Source organism: Lissotriton vulgaris, chromosome 1_1 (genome assembly GCF_964263255.1).
Source record: "Lissotriton vulgaris chromosome 1_1, aLisVul1.2, whole genome shotgun sequence".
NCBI classification, from domain to species: domain Eukaryota; kingdom Metazoa; phylum Chordata; class Amphibia; order Caudata; family Salamandridae; genus Lissotriton; species Lissotriton vulgaris.
In genome coordinates this window covers 1,130,722,176-1,130,741,502 of record NC_141685.1, presented here as the reverse complement: position 1 = coordinate 1,130,741,502, position 19,327 = coordinate 1,130,722,176, and the positions used below count along the sequence as shown (strand labels likewise).

The window sequence follows — 19,327 nt, the reverse complement described above, 5'->3', positions numbered from 1 at the left end:
GAGAGGCCTCTATATTTTACATTGGGCAAACCGTGCTCCTTGGCTGGGGAGAGTACCGGTAGCGTACAGGGCAATCCAGGAGCGCTGATTTGTCTGACCAGCAAAACAGTGATAATTCATCTCGCACTAGGCAAGTTTTGTTTGTCAACATTTCAAAACTTGTTGAGAGGCAAATTACAAAAGCGAACGTTACATTACAGGAGGAAAAAGTGACAATCGTGAGCAAACAAAATACAAGAGGAGCAAACGGTGCATTACAGGAGGAAAATCCACGCACATGTACACGCACTACAGCACACCGGTACCTATAACTTCCCCTCCCAAGGTTCCAAAGGAGCCAGTCATCCCACTACGCTCTTGGCCTGGGTGGGATAATGCCTCCTCTGTCCCAGCCAGTACTCGGTGTTGGGGATGGGGGGAGTGAGGGAGGGGGAGAGAAGTCTCCATGCCAGGCAGTGGTCACAGCGCCGCCCGGTTTTCGCCGTCCTACTGGATCAGTCCCAGCCGGTTTCAACTGCCTAGGAGAACAGGGCTAAGGGGCTAAGGATAGGTCTTGAACAATGTGACGTGACAGAGAGGACGCCCAATGGGAGAGCGAGTACGTTCTGTGACGTAAGGCGGACTTCCAGGAAATCCCTGTTGTGCTAGAGAGACCTTGAATGCGGCGTAGTGTGTCTGCTCTACATCTTGTAATTGTGGGCAAATTGGTTAATCCCCCGGTGCCTACCGAATATGAATGTGTCCGTGTGTAATGCCGCCACCACCGCGGGACGAGAGGAGCCTGAGAAACCCGGTGAGTGGGGGGAGGGGGGAGGGGGGGTGTTGTGTGCGCGCGCGTAAGTCAGTGTGTGTGTGCCTGTGTGTGCATGCGTGTGTGTGTGTGCGCACACGGTTGAGTGTGGCTGTGGCTGTACGCGCGCGATGGCCAGAAGCTGACTTGCGGTGAATGTTGAGAACAGGAGATGTGCACGGCGCCGGGCTGGGCGTGCGCGCCACGAGGTGAAATCGCCGATGGAAAGCGCGTGCACATCCCCTGTCTCACATTCATCGGAACACGCCAAAAGATGTCTTGCAGACAAAGCATGCTTTGCATGCTTTTTAGGTCTGCTCGACCTAATAACTACAGGTGTGATGTCAGTACAACCCAAGATCCTACGTACCAGCCGATCTATATATAGAGCAAAAAGTATGGGTGAGCAGGGGCACCCCTGACGCGTCACCGTAGAGATGTACATTTTTTCCGAACTTTCTCCCATTAGCTGAACTCTAGCCTCAGGATCACGGTACATGGCCTTAATTGCACTCATAATTTTAGGGCCAAAGCCCCTACGCTCCAATACCCCCCATAAATACTTCCACGTAACGCGGTCAAAGGCCTTTTCCGCGTCGAAGAATCATAGCCATCCGTTCCACCATGGCAGCCTGGGCGTCGAAGGGTAATAGCACGCCTAGTATGGTCAGTTGTCCCGCGACCCGGAATGAACCCATGCTGCCAAGGGGAAACCAGACCGCCAATGATCCTTCCCATCCTTTTAGCAAGAACCTTAGCTTAGATCTTGGTGTCAGCATTGATTAGGGTTATTGGCCGATACGATCCAGGACTCTCTTGGTTTCCCCTTTTTGTGGAACACAATGGTATGTTTCCTTCCAGGAATCTGGAATTAAACTGGTACAGATTATCCCGCTAATTAGATCCAAGAGTATTGGAGCTATCTCACTCTGAATGCTTTATAAACTTCTAACGGGATACTGCCTGGCCCTGCAGCCTTTCCCGCTGCTAGCTCCAGTAATGCTTCACATACCTCACTTTTTTTTTTATTATTATTTTATTTTGAATATTTTAGAAAGGTAACAAACCGTGATCAAGAGTGCAATTACCAAATCCCCCCTCCCATCCCTCTAATTGTCATTGCATCCCTATTGAATCAATCGTGTGACTTCTTCCACTCGGGTGAATACACAGACATTTAGCCAACAACCCAAAAAATAGGGCAGGCGGTGCTTATAGTACATAACCTGGCTAACAATAGTGAGCCAAACAGTTTCAGCCAACGACAATACTGATACCCATGGCGCTATTCCTCTAGAATAAAAGTTTACTCTGTATTCCAATTATGCTGTCCTTAGCACCCATCAGTCTCAAACTCCCTGTGACTCTGTGTCAGTGGTGTTGTCACCTTTGCCCGCCAGATAAGTCTGGTATAGCCCCCAGACGTTTTTGGGTCTACTGGTGGGGGGCAGGAGCTCACTATAGTTCTCTGACTGCGTACAGCAATATATCATCTCATGTGCCCATCTTTTAGGTGTCGGTGCAGGGCCTCTCATCCAGTAGCATGCTACAACTCTGCGTGCTAATAATAACCCCATGTCTACTAGTCTACGCGCAGCTCTAGGCAGTTGTTTGGTGTATCCTAGCAAGGCCATCATAGGGTCTGGTGTGAGGTCAATTTCTGCAACGGCGCTAATTTCGGCAAAAATCTTATCCCACAAGTTCCATATTCTAGGGCATTGCCATGCTAGGTGTAGGAAGCCTGCATCAGGAGCATGACACCTCTCACAATCCGCTGTGGTTCTAAGACCATACCTGCAGAGCCTAGCTGGTGTGTAATAAATTCTATTTAGGAATTTAAAGTGAACCAGCCTGTGCCGGCCATTTAATGAAAGCTTCCTAGTGTTGGTGCAACAGTATTGCCACATGTCATCATCTAAGACGATTTGTAAATCTGACTGCCATGCCAGTCTTGCTTTGGTGTACGTATTTTCTCTATGTGTTTGCGACAGTGCGTATAAGTGAGACAGTAGTTTTTGGGGAGAAGTGGCCTTGATAACGTACGTGAGCTCTCTCACCTCAGGGGGCCCCGCCATGCCCCCTCCCAAAAGTTCAGAAAGCACGTGGCGAACTCTGTAAAACTGGAACCTCGTCAGGAGTGATGGCGACTCCAGGTCACCTGTCGCCTGTTCCCAAGTCTTGACAACTCCATCATTGAACAGGTCTCCCACGACCTTAATGTTCAGTTTCTGCATTTCAGTAACTACCCCTTCTCCTGGAGAGGAGGCAGCTACCGGGCCCAATCAATAGGCATAATAGGGGAGTACAGCAGTGCGCCATTTTGTACCTGCAGAAGACTGAACCACGCTTGATTTGTGGTAGAGATTGAATCTAGTACTCCAGTCCTATGATCTGTCTGTTCGAAAATCGTGTGAGGGAGTGATAGAGGCCGGGCAAACAGGGTCTCCATTTTCACATGTGGTATGTCTCGGCTCCCGTGAATCCAGTTGTGTAAGTGAGCAGCCTGTGCTACTCTGTAATATAATTCGAGGTCAGGCGCGCTAAGCCCTCCCATGGAGTAAGGTAGTGTGAGGAGTGTCCATTTCGCACGGGGCTGACCGCCTGCCCAGGCAAATGTTGTCATCAATTGTTGTAGCCGCTGGAAGAATGACTTGGGGAGGACCATCGGAATGGTCATAAATAGGAATAAGAATCTGGGGAGCACAACCATTTTCATTATAGCATTTCGCCCCAGTAGGGAGAGCGGGAGCTTACACCAGGTCGCCACATCGTCCTCCAACTTGTTGAAGGCCGTTCCATAGTTGGCTCTAACTAGGGTTTCAGGATCTGTGTGTGTGTGCACCCCCAGATATCTGATCGTGTCTGTTGTCCAGTGAAGCGACTACTCCATAGTAGTGGGTTGCGTGATAGGGGTCAGGGGGAATGCCAGTGATTTCGACCAGTTAACCTTCAGTCCAGAGAGTGCACCAAAACGAACTACTTCCCTGAGGATCGAGGATAGGTTGTTATCAGGATCCCGGACATATAGCAAGGTGTCGTCAGCATACATTAACACTACAATTTTATAGTTTGAGAAGCCTATGCCTTCGTTTCCATGGTACTCCCGTAGGGCGCAGGCCAGGGGTTCAGCCACCAGGGCATATAGCAGAGGCTAGAGTGGGCAACCGTGATTGGAAAAGAGTCTGTAACCAAGTCATTCAATCTGAGTCTAGCACGCGGCTGGCAGTACAGCGCTCCCACCATTTGGAGGAAAGGTAGTCCCAGGCCCATGCGTGGTAAAACCATCCTCATGAATGTCCATTCCACGGAATCTAAGGCTTTTTCCATGTCAAGGAAAACCGCCAATGCTTTCCTATCCTGTCGGACATGCTGTATTGTGTCTAGGACTGTCCGAATATTATATGTCAGGTTTCTGCTTGGGATAAAACCCGCCTGTTCTGGGGCCACCAGTTTAGGTGTCAGGAGTGCCAGCCGAGTGGCTAACACTTTGGCAAATAGCTTTGTGTCTACATTTAGCAAGGAGAGAGGCCTGTATGAACTACATTCCTCCCTAGGCTTGCCCGGCTTTAGTATCGTCACCAGAAGAGCCTCTCTCATCGACTCAGGCATACTGCCCTCCAAGCATATATCGTCAAAGAGAGCCGACAGGTGCGGGATCAGTTGGTCCTTGAAAGCTTTGTAAAAGCCCGCTGTGAGGCCGTCTGCACCGGGAGAACTACCTGACTTCATGCCTGTCAGAGCCTCGGATATTTCATCTTTCTCAATAGGGAGCATGAGGAATTTCCTATGTGTGTTAGTTAATGTGGGAATGTCAATATGGCTAAGGTAGTCATCGATGTTATCTTCAAGGTCCCCACTCTGTGACGTGTACAGTTCTGTGTAGTAGGCCTTAAATGCATTAGCTATGTCAAAAGGATCAGTAAGGGCCTCCCCGTTAGGAGACTTTATCTCTGTGATGTGTTGTTTTCTCGTCCCTCCAATGATTCTGGCCAACACCGCACTAGGTCTGTCGCGCTCTTCGTATACCCTAGCCGAGGCATACTTCCCCATTTGTCTAATTTCCCTGTCAGCCTCCTCGTGGTATTCAGCCAGTAATGTCTTGATTTCATCTCCCACCTCACTGTCCGCCCGCTTTCTTTGTCTCTCCTCCAGGGCTTCTAGCTGTTTCTCAAGGTCTGCCAGTTTCTTCCTGATGGATTTGAGTATTCCGGAGTGCTTAGACATTGCTACTCCCCGTATGTACACTTTGAAGGCTTCCCAGACGGTTTGAAAGCTCTCAACAGAGCCCAGATTAGTGTAAAAAAACATGTCAATACCTTCAGCCAATTCACTTCTGAATACCGGATCTAGTAAAGAGTATGGCGGGAACCGCCACGTAAATGGTGGGATAGTCTTGCCCGGAGCTAGCCGCTCCAGGAGCACAAGAGAGTGGTCCGACGGTGTTCTCGGGAGTACTCTACAGCCACTGATAAGTCCTAATCTGGAGGAGGGGAATAGCCAGTAGTCTATTCTGGTATGTATGTCATGGTATGCAGAGTAGTGTGTGTAGCCTCCCTGCTGCGGGTTGCGGGACCGCCAGGCGTCCTCCAGGCCCAGGCATGTCCTAGTGCTCTGCAATTCCACCGCTGTCGCCGATGGCTTACGGTGCGGGCCAGCTGACCTGTCCAGGGTGGGGTCAAGAGTGAGGTTCATATCTCCCCCCCACCAAAGGTTATTCGGATCGTATTTTCTGGTCTTGGCCGCCAAGGACCGATAGAAGGTTGGAGAGTCAAAGTTGGGACCATAAGTGCTAACAATTACCAAATTCAGGCCAAGGCCAGTGCATCTAGAGACAACGTATCTACCCTCCGAATCAGCCTCTAGGGTCTGCAGTGTTAGCTTGGATTTTGGGTTCACCCATGTCATGACACCCCTGGCGTGTGTAGTGAAGCCCACAGCAGCTACATTTCTTCTTTTAGACCCCTACATTTCAGCATCTTACTGTTAATAGGAAGGTGTGTCTCCTGAATTAATGCTAAATCTATAAGTTGGCGCTGTAGGTAGCCAATTACTTTTCTGACCTTTCTGTGGTCATTAAGACCGCGTACATTCCACGTGAGTGCCCTGAGCCTGGGTGAGCGTGTGTTGTCTGCTTCATCCGCCATTGCCACCATCGTTGCAGTTTGTGGGCGCAGCAATTATGAACGCAACCTGTGTGCTCAGTGTAGGCCTGGTGTAAGAAATAACTCTGTATGTCTCCCTTTTGAATGACTAAACTCTCCCACCCCAAAATCCCTCCACCCCCCCTCCCACAGCAGACCAACCCCAACTCGGCGTAGCATGCCAACATCCCACCCCATTCCCATTCCCATGAAAACTCTAGTAAGCCCCCAAAGGAGCTGTGGTTGCACACAGCGCTAGGGCCGAGGTTGCCAGGAAGTCAGTAACTTGGGTAAGTTCTGGCTTGTGTACCACCCCAAGCGCCACCGCCATATGTTCATATCTCGGCATAAACCGTCAAAGCACAGTTAAATAACTACAGTGTCTCTCAGCCTCAGTGCACAGTCTCCAAGATGTATACCAGGACAGTTCCTTTCCCCACCCAAAAAAGAATTTTTCATAAACTTAATGCCTACTGCACTTGGATGCTTGGTGCCTAAAAATATACGGATCAGAATAATCTCACCCACAAGCCACTCAGACTGCTCTCTTGTTGGAGCACTGGATTTCCGTGCACGCTCCTCATCCAGGAGCAAGGTCGATGTTCATTGTAATTCCGAACTCAGAGTCCGGGCAGAGTCATCATTCCAAATGCGAAGTCGACTCGTGGAGCTTGACTACCATTCTGCTTGGCGCCTTCAGTCCTGTCTCTCCAGTTGGCTGCAGTTCACCTCTCCGTCTGTCTGGCTGCCTGGGTCTCTCCAATGTTCTTTAGTACATACCTTCAAGGCTTTTTGTAGATCTTTCGGTCTGTGAAGATATGGGAATGGCCCTGCCGGTTGATTCTTAGCTTTGCAGGGTATAGCATGGCATAATCAAGCCCGAGGTCACGAAGCTGCTTCTTGTATGGGGCAAAATGTATGCGTTCTTCTGGCACCTTTGCAGTAAAGTCCGGATATAAGGAGATTTCAGAGCCTTCAAATTGTAGGGTCTTCTTTTCTCGGGCGATCCGCAGGGCCGCGTCCCTATCCCTCTAATTTAATAGTTTGGCGATGATAGGCCTCGGGGGGGGGGGGGCACACCGCTTGCTGGGCGGGCGAGGGCCCAGCAAGCGGTGTGCCCTCTCTACGATGAACATTGGGGAGAAGGCGTCTTCACCCAGCAGTGTAGTTTGGAGTTTTTCAACAAAGAATTCCATTTTTCCGGTTTGTGTCGTCTCCGAAACTCGAGTAATTTGTATGTTAGATCGTCTCGAGCGGGCCTCCAAATCTTCCGACATGTCTTGTATTACTTGCAGAAGCTTGCCAAATTGTTTATGGTCCTTGTCTAGTTCCGTTTGGGCTTCCTCTACTTCTGTTAGGCGCCGCTCAGACATGTCTAGGCGCTCCGCATGTTTGTCCACATTTGTCCATGTTTGTCGCCGTTCTGCCATGCGGTCCATTCGGTAAGTTAGGGCATCAATCTTGGTGCCTATGGACGCCATACTGTCTTGAAGGCCCTTCTCCATCGATACCAGTAAAGCTTTAATGTCCGTGTAGATCATGTCTTCTGCGCCTCCAGGTGGGGGTGCAGGTCCCGCCTCCTGGGCCTCGGGGGTCTTAGTGCGGCGCTTCTCAAAGAAGAGTTTACTTTGGGTCTTATCCCCTTTACCCATTTTGAAGCCTGGCCCTGCAAAGCTGTTAGAGCAATCACCTTGAGGCTACAAAGGCCACACGCTCCGGGCAATTGGAAGATCACCACTCTCACCGCGCTCCACCAGCAGTATTCAGCTATGTCTCAGAGCAGGTGGACAGTTGTGGGCTGCCCGAGATCAGAGAGCGGCCCAATCTCTCCTGAGCGTTGGGATCTTTGGTAGGTGTCTCCCCCGCTCCCTTAGAGCAACGCAGAGATTAGAGCTTCCATCGGGCCACGAGAAGACTCCGCCGTGGTGAGGCTTCACTCCCTGCAGGCACGTAGACTTCCTTGTCTCCACTGGTGAGGATACCTCCGTTCGGGTGCGTAGGGCCGCCCCAGCTCCCGAGGGGCTCAGAGTCTTCAATGCAGGAGGGCGCAGAGTGACCAGCAGTGCGAGGGTAGCCCTAAGAATCGCCCAGTCTGTTTCCTAGTACTCGGGGGGGCCAGCGGCCAGAATGGTGCTCCGCCAGGACAAATGGGGGGGGGGGGGCAGCCGATTGCGAGCGCCAGAGAGACCCCCCACTCACCTCCGTGAAGACCCCCTTAGAGCGCATGTCGTGCCCCCCGATGAGGGTTGAGCTGCAAGGGTGTCAGATACGTTTCTCAGCTTCCCTCGTTGCAGTTCTTCGGGCCTATCTCCCGGGTTGCGATGGGGGTCTAGCATCCACCAGGCAGGTGCCTCACATCATGGCCGCACGTTAAATCACGTCAGCTGGCGGGTGCCCAAATCGAGGCCGCGGATCTGCGGCCCAGTGCGCCGTTAGCTTTGTCCCTGTTGCCGACGGCTTTGAGCAGTCCCGATGGCCCCAATTTCACCCGCACCGACCACCGGAATTGTGCGGGCGTTGAGCAGTGCGGTTCTGGTCCTGAAGGCTCAGCCGAGGAAGGATTAGTGGAGGATATTTCTGGCAATGGCGCGGAGCTTAGGAATCAAGCATCCGCCATCGGCGCTGGCAAGCTCTGCCCCCCCGCTTCACATACCTCACTTATTGCCAATTCTTTATCTAATATTTCCCTTTCCTAATCACCCAGCTGAGGTCCTGCGTCCACAAACTCTCCACTAACAGCATCTACATCAATATCTTTCTTATATAATGTTTGAGAGATAAAAAAATGTTGAATACTTTTAAAACCTCAGTTGGTTCTGAATAATTCCGGTTGCCTTCCTGTATGTTTGAAATTATATTCTTGGGATTCCCTTGCGTGATCCGTAGTGCCAATACTTAACCCGCCTGTTCCCCCGTCTCGTAGAGCTTAGCCCTATGGGCCTGGTATTCGCTGGCTGCTTTCTGAGCTACCTGCTTATGAAGCTCTGCTTCAATAGTAAAGATCTCCGGCTGATCCCCCTCCGATTACTTCCCTTGCACAACCTCTCACATGTTGCTCTTCTCCTACTGCTAGCTGGCCAGTCCATCTCTCATTTTCTTCTCGAGCCTCTTTCCTAAGCCAAGCAGAGAAGCTGATTGTTTCGCCTCTCAAAGCTGCTTTGAATGCATCCCAAACGTTATTCCTGGGCGCACTGAAGCGATTTGCATCAAAATACTCTTGAGCCCATTTCCTTAGATGTTCAACATATCTGGTGTCCGCTAATAACTTCCTCTCAAACGGCCATCTTAATTGTTTCCTATTAAACATTTCTAACTCGTATTGCAAGATTAGTGGACTATGATCGAACATTATTTTCGGCAGTTTTTTGATGCTAACCTTCTTCAATTCTGTTGCAGATATTAAAAAGTAGTCCAGTTTAGTATATTTCTGAAAGGGGCAAGAGAAATATGTAAACCCCGGGTTGTTAGGCTTCTTATTACCCCAGACATCGGCTAGCCCGTGTGATTTAATTAAGGAGCTCAAAGCTCAGAATACCCTGGGTTTTCGCCCTACATAAGGACGCTTATTTCTTCCCTATCAGAACGAATAGCCTGATGTATTATCTCCAACATTGGGGGGGCAGATTCTGTAGTGGGTATACCAGAAAGTGGGGTGGCAGATGAGTAATCCCATTTCAGGTCTTTTCTACCTTGACCTTGTGTCTCTGGCTGAGAGTTGCTTCTCTTAGTGGTTGCCGGGGGGGTCTAAATCGCTATCCTCAGGATCTGAATCCAGATTACTATCACCTGGTGACTAGCTCCGATCATCTTCGGACCGTTCGGCCCCTTCAGAGACTGAGAAAAAACAGTCACTAGGGTCCTTATCCTTATCCAGTTCCATTCTGTCTTTGTCGCTTGTTATAAGATCAGATGCCCCTATTGTCCAGCCAACCTCTACCACAGGAATAGGATAATGGAACCCTATTTCGACTTCCAACTCTCCCGGTACAGACACTTTCTGAAACGTGTATATTTTCATCATTATTATCTCCATTATGGATCAGCCTTGTGGAGGCAGTCTCCTCTATAGCTGTATCACTTGTATCAGTCTCCCCCATGTTGCCTGCCCAAACATTCTCCCCTTTCTCTGTGTCAGTATGGGTTGGGGGGGTCTGTCACTGGAGCAGTTACTTAAACAGTACTCTGTATGGCTGGTTTAAGTGTACTGCCTTGGAGGGTGACCTGGGATTCGCCTAGGCTCGCCTCATTGATTTGCTTCCCTCTTACGCCCTTCTGCACGCCAGGCACCACCACTACCGCTACCTCTGCCACCCCTGCTGCCTCTATCAGCAGCTCCTTACCGCGCATCAATAACTCTGCTATCGAGGGGCCGGCTGGTCGGTTCTTGCCCGTGGTTCCGCCTCTCCCTCTCCTCGGCGGATCTGATGTTGGCGTCTGTTGCGTGTCCCCCAGCATCAGCTCCGCTGTGCTTGACTCTGTCGCGGCAGAGCTGGTAACTGCATCTCCTCGCAGTTTTCGAGCTGCGGCCGCTTTAAATCCAGCATTCGCCGTCTGCTATGGAGCCATTCTTCCACCGTTCCGCTGAATCACCAGGTGAGGCAAATACCTCCAGATAGAGCGCTCGAATAGCCGCAGCCCAATCTTAGTGAGAGCCACCCAGAGCCTGAAACGAATCCTCTGCTGCCCCAGCATAGAGGTGTGGGGTATTTCCTCCCCGAGATACTTTAAACTGATTCAGTACATCGTTGGCTTGCTACATTCAGCAGTCCTGCAGGGGGATCCTCTATTCACGACCAGACCCAGCTCGCCAGTGCTGCAGCCGACCTCTAGGCGGTCGCCATCTTGCTTCTTACCAAACACCGCTTTCCAGTGTCTGGGTAGTCCCCTGCTTTTGCTTCTTCTCACCTTTTGGCACTATAGCTGTCCTGGTGACTGAATTGATTAGTTTGGTCGTTATGGGTCTGTGAAGGGCCCCCTCCATATGAGAGAACCTCAATTTCACCAGTTCCTTGGATCGCCCCAGATTAGAATGTCTTAAATTGGGTTTCCATGCTCCTGCAGAATTTGTTCCCTCAGATCCACCAATGCACAACTCTGAATACATTTAGGGTTGATTTTCTTCATTTCAATACGTAGGATATAGTTGCTGGCCATCATTTGTTGCCGCAGGCCAGTTCTTTCAATTATGAATGGAAAGCATGCACAGACGTATCCGGAGCCTGTTGGGCTTGGCATAACCAGAATTACTCATAATCAGGGTTGGTCAAAGTTCCAGAATGATTGTTTAGGGCAGTCACGATTGTGTCCTATGTAAATAGGGTGCTGCTTCTAGCAGGCTGTCTGACAGTTTGTAAACGCCTTCCCTTGCCATGTGTAACAGTGACAAGTGCTTTGTTTTGTCATCTGTAGCTGTGGCTGCAAAGTAGATTTCGAGTTATTCCACCACGAGTTTTCATTTTGGTACTTGGGTGGATAGTGGTCCTGTAACTACGAATGGCTCAGTGGCTGGGGTTGGCGTGATGTTGTGCTAGGTTGTATATCAGCCTTTTTTCATCAGCTGTGAATAGTTAGATTGTAGGTCTGAGTTTTCTGCCTCTTAGTGCTTTAGGCTGAGATGTGTTTTTTTTTCATTTTCTTGTGCCACTAGATTTTATTAGGCTGTCTCTTCTCTACAGTCGCACAGGCTCTTGATGCCTTCCTACCTCTTTTATTTAATTGAGACTGGGTTTGTGTAATGTCATTATTTAGTCAGCCCACATCACTGGTAAAATCGTCCATAGTGCACCCCCTGGTCAAAAGCCGTCAACGCGTGTGGGCGGTCGCTGCTGCAGGACCCGACTTGTTATTGCAGCCAGTACTGCGCACCGCCCTTCCTCCGGGGTGCAGGTGAGGAGAGCGGCCCCTAGTAGGGGTGCTGGTAGCGGGTGACTTGTTTCAGGATGCGGTTGTCGCCTTATACCGTGGCTTTCCCCACCTGCCAAGCTTAGCTGCCGCCCGAACACACCACAGCTCTCTTAAACTGCCGGATGAGTGAGGGTGTGGGTCTGCTCTGGTCTCTTCGGTCTTGGCAGTTTCTCTGATTTGTAGCAGGAAGGCAGCAGTGGTCAGTTATGTGAGAGTGTGGGCCGGCTTCAGCGTTGTTACCAACCAAAGAAATGAGATGAGATCGACACCCTCTTGGGTTAGCTACACCCATCTACCCCGAATTCCCTGGCAAACAGTCACCTTTATTTCACCAACTGACAATCAACAGGTTCAAACCAAAACCGTTCAACTTGACCAGGGTAATTATTGGCTGAGATGGGGCGGGGGGGGGCGGGGGGGGGGGGGGGGGTTAAACAAGCATTCGCACTAGCACTCATTTCTGCACTATATGATAAACTTAAAATAGCTCTCACAGGTCGTGAACTACTATGCCAGTCCCTGCACACAAAGGCGCCTCCTATGCTTACTGCATGGTTCCCCTTTTCACATTCAAGTTCGTTCCCAGCAGTTCTATTTTTAGCTTCACTCCACCTTTCTTCTCTAGCGTGATCTCTATCCCGTTCCCCTTAGTGCTTTACTCAACCACGCCCCTATTCTCGATTCTGTCCTGTTTTGAATCTGATGATTTATTCACCCTCGCAGCTTTTTCCTTTGTTCATATCCAGCACTTTGTTTTTGTAATAACTACCCCCACCAAAAAGTGCAATACCCCCTCCCCCCCCCCCCCCCATTTTCCCCCAAGCATTTTGTTACATAATTGGCTGTCTTTATAGTTTATATCAGCCTTCCTCCTGAACTCTGTGGGAATTAGTCTTTCTTGAGTTTTTTCCCATTTTTATATTCCTTTTCTTACACACTCACATGTAAACATATCTACAGTGGGTTCCGTGAAAGAGTGCTAGACTGCATAAAGCTCTTTAACACCTTGTCAGAGGTAATAAGTGCTATATAAATGCAATTACAGTATGTATATATACCCCCTCCCCTTTTTTTCCCCAATTCCCGGCTCCTTCCGATCTCCTCGGTGTTTTGTTATCGGTCCCACTGCTATTCCTGGCCCCCTCCTTTCTATTCTTGGACCCCTCCCTTCTTTGGTTCTATTTTCAGCCCCCCGCCTCCCTCCTAGTTCTATTCTTGGCCCCCCTCCCCGTCGCTCTATTATTAGCCTGGGGGCCCCCCTTCTCCTGCGTCACTGGGTCTCCGCGTGCGTCACGGGCCTCACATTCCGTGTGCGCTGCCGGAAGCCCCGCCTCCCTGCCTTCTTTGGACGGTGAAAACCTCGTGCGTCAAGGAGAAGGGCCCGCCCTTCCTGCCTTAAAACAAGCCGGAGGGGGCCGGGCCGCAGCCAGAGCTTGAGAGCACCGAGGAGATACATAGCATAGAAGGGAAGGGAAGGGGAACCGGGGAGAGAGGAGAGCCGCGGGGACCTGAGCCCGAAGGACCCCGAGGAGAATATCCGGGCTGCCCAGTCATCGGAGCAGCAGCAGCCACCTGGGTATGTATAACCGCTGCTAACCTCTGGAGTACGCCATAGCCTGCGCCGTCACTCACACGGAGGCTGACAGCATATGGGGTTACCTGGCAACGTGCACTGTCCTCCCCTTGTAAAACCTGGTAGCCTCCACTAGTATTCCCGTGAATACCTGACCGCGCGCACAGTTGCGCATATATAGTGTATGTAAACTATGATTGATGGCCCCATGGAGCAAATTACACCATGCATTATTACCTCGGGCAGTATCTCACAGAATGCATTGTTGCCCATAGGGAATATGTGCAAGCATGCCACGGTACCCCTGCACCACCCCCGGTAGTAATAGCATACGGATGTTAATGCCTAGCCTACATTATTAGTCCCAGTGAGTACATACATTATTCTTTGTTGGGCCCGGGAATATTCGACGGGATGCACTGTTACCGCTAGAGAGTATCTAACAGCAAGCAATGTTGCCGCCCCCCGGATCTGACAGCATGTAGTTATCCCTAGCCTATCTGACGCCTCCATTGTTAGTCCCAGGTTGTACATGACCGCATGCACTGTTTGTATCAGCTAGGGAATATCAGCATGATGGCATAAACTGTTAGACCGAGGTGGTGTTTGGCAGCATGTTTTTTACCCTACAACATGTATTGTTATTTGCTGCATTATTATTCCCAGGGAGTATCTTACTGACAGCGTTCACTGTTGCGAACACAGAGATTCAGTAAACCACCATTGTTATCCCACAGGGAGTAACTCACACCAAACATTGTTACCCCCAGGAGTAACTCTCAGAATGCACTTTTATTCCTTTAGGTTGTCTGACATCATGCACTTTTACCCCTGCCGAGAATCAGATGGCCTCCCCTGTTAATCCCAGGTACTACCCGAAGGCCGCTATTTTTATTCCTTGGGACTACATGATAGCATTCAGAGCCAGCCCCCTGACGTATAGGACAACATACTCTTTTACCTTTGGGGAGTAGGATGGTATTTTCTGGTAGCTTCATGGGGTATCTGGCTGCATGCACTTTTACAGCCAAGAGGTATCTGACAGCATGACCACATACAGCATGACGTACCTTACAGCCTGCAAGGTTATGCCCATATGATGCTTTGAAGCATTAGTTGAATTTTACAGGGGGTTCTTAATACACTACTGGATTATCTGAAAGAATACACACTGTTGGTGTAGGGCATATGTAACAACATGTACTGCTGCACCGGCTGGAGTACCTGAGGGTATTTCCCTACTTCTGGAAAAGGGACATAAGGCATTTACGAATCGTCTGTGGTGGATAGTTGGTGTGCGGTATGCGTCATCATTGCCCTCACCTTGTCTGCATGGACTTATGCATACAGTTCGTAGCTGTCTTTATGACCACACCCCCTCCTGCAGATACCTGGTTGTGAGCCACTCAAGAGTGCACACTGCTGCTTTTCCTTCCTTGCCCTGGTCTGGCAGATGCTCATCTCCCCTTCCCCCCTATCTTCCACACTGCCTGTCTTTCCTCTTTTATTGCCTTGCTGCCTGCCTTCCCTCTGAGGTACCTAGCAAAACATTTTTTTCACCCTGTTGTTCTACCTGACCCAACTGAGACCTTCCCCACCGGTGTTCTGGCTGCAACCCCGGCACCAGCCACCTCTCCTCATCATGGTTTCACCCTGTGTGTTCAGTCACCCCTCCATTCCCATCCGGTCCCCTCATTGGTTCTCACTCCCTCAGGTGTTCACGGCTGCCCCTTATTTTTGACACATTCTTCTACCCTTTCATTGGCCTTCAGCATTGGGGATCAACGCTTTGGTACCTCAATAATGTAAGTTTTTTCCCATGTCTGTCTATCCTTGGAAAGAGAGCCTATCCTCGACTTCAGACCCCACCCCTTCCCTACCCCCACCCCACCACTGTGCCCTCGCTAGAGAAGGCCAAGCTCCGAGATTGTCCTCCTCTGGTGGGTGTTCCAACAGGATGCTCTAGTATGAACAGCAATACTGCAATCCTTGCAAGTATCTGCATGGAAGGATACGCCCTTGGGCCAATCTCTGCTCGGAGATGTCTGCACCTCTCAACCTGCCTTTTTTGGAGGGGTATTCTTCTTTTTTGTCCTTGTGTACAGTGGATAGTCCTCACTTTTGCCTTCTGTTAGGGACCACACTTAGTTGATCTTCCACCCAGGTTAGTCCTGATTTGATTTCGTTGCTCGGGTCGCAGCACCATGAGCCACTGGATAGTGTCCACAGAGTTTTATAACAATTAGTTGAGCTGGTCTGTTTTTTGGGGGGCTATTCCCCTTTGTGCCATATATGTATGCCGGGGTGTTCCCCATTGAGCATGTCTCTAGAGGTACATATCGCTATGGGTACCTGTCTTGAATAGCCTCCGGATTCCCAGCTGGGTAGCAATTACCAGCCCATCTGTTAAATTCTCTCATTCACAAACTTCAGAAACGTGTCTATTAAGTTGTTATTGAATGGTAGTTATTCTTTACAGCATTGTGGACGCCTAGAGAAGGATTCCAAATAAGGTTGATGTGTTTTTTGGTGACAGTTTGGCTGCAGTGCTCATTCTGTTGGTTTATCCATAGGTTTTAAAGTACTCTGGGCCGTGCCTCCTTTTATCGGGAATGCACACAGCGATTATGGTATCTGGCCATGGGTTGGTATGGGACCTTTATGAGCAGAAGCCAGTAGTGGTTGAATTAGGCTGATGGTGACGGGTGGAGTTCTAAAGCGGTCAGTGCCTGTCCCCTCTGCAGTTTACCATTTATGATTAGATGTTATATCAACAACTTTTTCTTCAGCTGGATGGCAAAGTTAATTACTAAGACGATGATTGCAAACTGGTATTCTAGCTCCTATGTGTCCGAGGTAAGCAAAAATATAGTGGGATTCAGAAGTTAATGTCTCTTAACTGGCTCAGTTTTAATGAGAGCTAAAAGTGCTCCTTGTTATAGCCTCTCAAAGTCGTGCTTATATCAAACACACTACTTGACATCAGTTTTGGTAGCTACCTATCTTTAGTTCAGCTGTCACTGGCTCCAGAACTGATTACTGTAATGCTGTGCTGGTTGTGCCATGTTGGACTACGTTTACCAGCATCCGTCACATAAATTGCCAATCACCAGTGCTTAATATACTGCATTCCCTGCTGGTGAAAGCTCGAATCCAGTTTCCAGTATTGACTGTTCGATCCTTGTACACTGCTAAGGGGTGGTTTTGATACTGCAGCCCCACGAGGCCACAAACTTTGGTTACTTTCTGGAGGAGATATTAGTATTTTTCTACTTGTGATTCTTGTTACCCATAGTTATATTGCTATTCCGCTGTCTATCCTCATTTCGAGTATGGGCATTTCTCTGATATGTTAGTATGTTTGGTAAAAAAAACAACTTTCCATCTTTTAGGGCGGGTGTTGTTTAGGTCGGGGATGGCTGGAGAGAGTGGACCAATGCACAGAAGGAACCTTGTCCCCTTTATAAAGTGCATCGATTGTGTGTTCCAGAGAAGTTTGTGACATTGCATGTTTTTCTTTTACATATAAAGTATAGCACTTTGTAGTGGCTCACGCTGGTTTTTTTTAGCACTTTGCATGTAGGGGCACTTTCTGCCTAGGGCACTTCTTTTAGAGCAGGAGTGTCCCAAGGTAGGAACCTGAGAGAATTATCCATTCCAGATTTCAAGATATGCGCTTAAGGTATTTTTATATGCAGGGATTATAAATGCAACTCTTATACATATTCAGGTGATATCCTGCAAGAAAAGATCCTGCATTCCTGGGCCTACATTGGCAAAAAAACAAATTGAAGCATCTAGATTTTGGAAAGCCGCCTTAACACCACAAGAACTGTTCTGTATTTGATGTGAGGCTAACACCATAATAGCCTAGCCTTCTAATCCTCTTACAGAACATTGTTACAACTTGTATGTCTCACTATGCATTTTAGCACTTGATAAGTTGATGACAAAGAAAATCCTCGTTTTTGGTGGCCCTCCCTGAAGGGGTTGCCGTAATGTACCCCTTTTGAGCAGGAATCCTAAGTGTGGTATTTTCTGTTGGGCGTTTCGTTGTGGGAGTAGATGAAAACTAGCATAGACTCAAATATTACCCAGAAGAAGCCAAGATCACTTTTTTGTAGGTCCTAGCAGTGCAGGTCGTATGAGATTTGGCAACAAATTGGTTCACACCCTCTATGTTCCTAAATAAATATATTGTCCAAATATAGGATCCAACAACCTTTAATGAAGGTATGTACACTGGTTAATAGGATGAAAAAGATCACGAAAGAACAAATCTTGAAAGATTTCTGCACAGCATAAATCCAATTTGAGGTTTACTTGACTTGAAGGAGTTACTAGCAAGATCGGTACACAGTTGGTCATTGGAACTGGTAGAGTGCTTGTGCTAGGAATTACCTCCGTCTGCCTTCTTGCCTGGAGGCTTGGGCTGTACTGTGATTGACTTCCCTTCACTCTTGTTGATCGGATTGAATTGTCCCTAGTCCGTGCAGAACTGCCCTGATCTTTTTAATAGCCACCACAACTAGGATGGGCAGCGAGACTGCTGGATCCTCCTAGATGCATCTTATCGTAGATAGCCACTTGTACAGTCATGTAAAGAGATGAGTATATGGTACTTTTCTCTGGGTAGTAGGGCCCTGGTGCTCTTTCTGTGAAGGCAATGTGTAAGGGAATCCCAGATACTCTTTTCTCTTTGGGTGAACAGCACGCAATGATGTTCTAAAGAAAGGAAATGAAGAGGCTCAATTTTGTTTCTGTCTTGGGAGGGTTGGGGGAAGGGAAAGGGGGGAAGGTGGGGACCTTGTGCCTTTCTCCATAAGGAGAGAATACGAGTACTCTTCTAGCAGCCATGGATTTTCCTCTTTGAAATATCTCGGCAGAGTCGGTCTGGAGACTGTAAACCACTACAGATACTTGCTGAGGGTGGTAAGAGCCCCTGTGAGGGAAGCGCAGATCCCCAGTACAGTAAAAGTTTTATGCAGATCAGTTGTGTGGATTGTGATCTACCCTCCCCCACCGCCTTTACCATTTGTAGAACAGTCACGGGGTCGTGCCATCCATGCACCTGTCTTCAGAAGCATGTCTTCTGTATAGCTTCTCTCAGTGGAGTGACGCCCTCTTGGGACTCTCTGGTCCCTCTTGGTCTTGACCCTTTGTTGGCCGCAGTGCTCTAGTTCGGCCTTTCCAGGAAAACGTCTTGCATCCCACGTGGTGAAGAATGTGCCACCTGGTACTTGGCGGTGACAGAATAGGTCACTCTTCATCTTGCCGTTTTATCCTTGCACTGAGAAGGGACATTCCAAGATTCCAAGAGTGACCTACACGGAGACCCAGAAGGCGGGGTGGTGGGTTAGCGTTTTAAAAGGAGTGTCTCGGTTTCTCTGTGTGTCCTTGGGATCAGTAGCTATAACCAGGCAACTGTCTGCCTTCACTGCTTGGAATCACACAGCATTAGGTACACCCTTGGCTGTCTCTCCCTGGCATTAGACTGTGTGCTTGTGGCATGTACAGACACAGCCCCTGCATTGGCCTAGGCACCAGTATGGTGTCACTGGACCCACATTTTGCTGTGGCCTCAGCTTAGCCTCAAGGGACCTGTGGGATACCATACCTCTGCATGGTGGCCTCTGCTTGTATGCAGTGTGCCAGGTCATCGGAGATCAGCATTGCATGTCCACACCTTATGCGCAGTAGGTCTTGCATTTGGCCCCCACAATCAACTTCGCTCCTGATATTCTACCGTTTACGCATCTATATCTTTAAAGCTGATCCGGGAATGAAAGGTCCTGTCATCTGGATTGTCTCTTGTACTCCCAGCAGGCCGTGCACTGCACTCCCCACAGTCCTCTCTTTAATTTGGCAAGTTTTCTGCCATGCGTTATCCTAAACTACTGAGCCTTTTGCTTTCACCAG

General features: G+C 49.2%; 1 protein-coding gene across 2 annotated transcripts in view; it reads left to right on the top strand.

Moving 5' to 3' along the window:
* NR4A1 (nuclear receptor subfamily 4 group A member 1) overlaps positions 1-19,327 on the top strand; it is a 90,776-nt gene that overhangs the window by 53,805 nt on the left and 17,644 nt on the right. The window contains exon 1 of one of the 2 annotated variants that reach the window (XM_086963780.1): positions 13,260-13,411. The exons of the other annotated variant lie outside the window; for it this stretch is intronic. The gene's annotated coding sequence lies outside the window, so the exon portion shown is untranslated. Of the gene's footprint in view, positions 1-13,259; positions 13,412-19,327 lie in introns of those variants that run through there. 2 annotated transcript variants of the gene reach the window in all.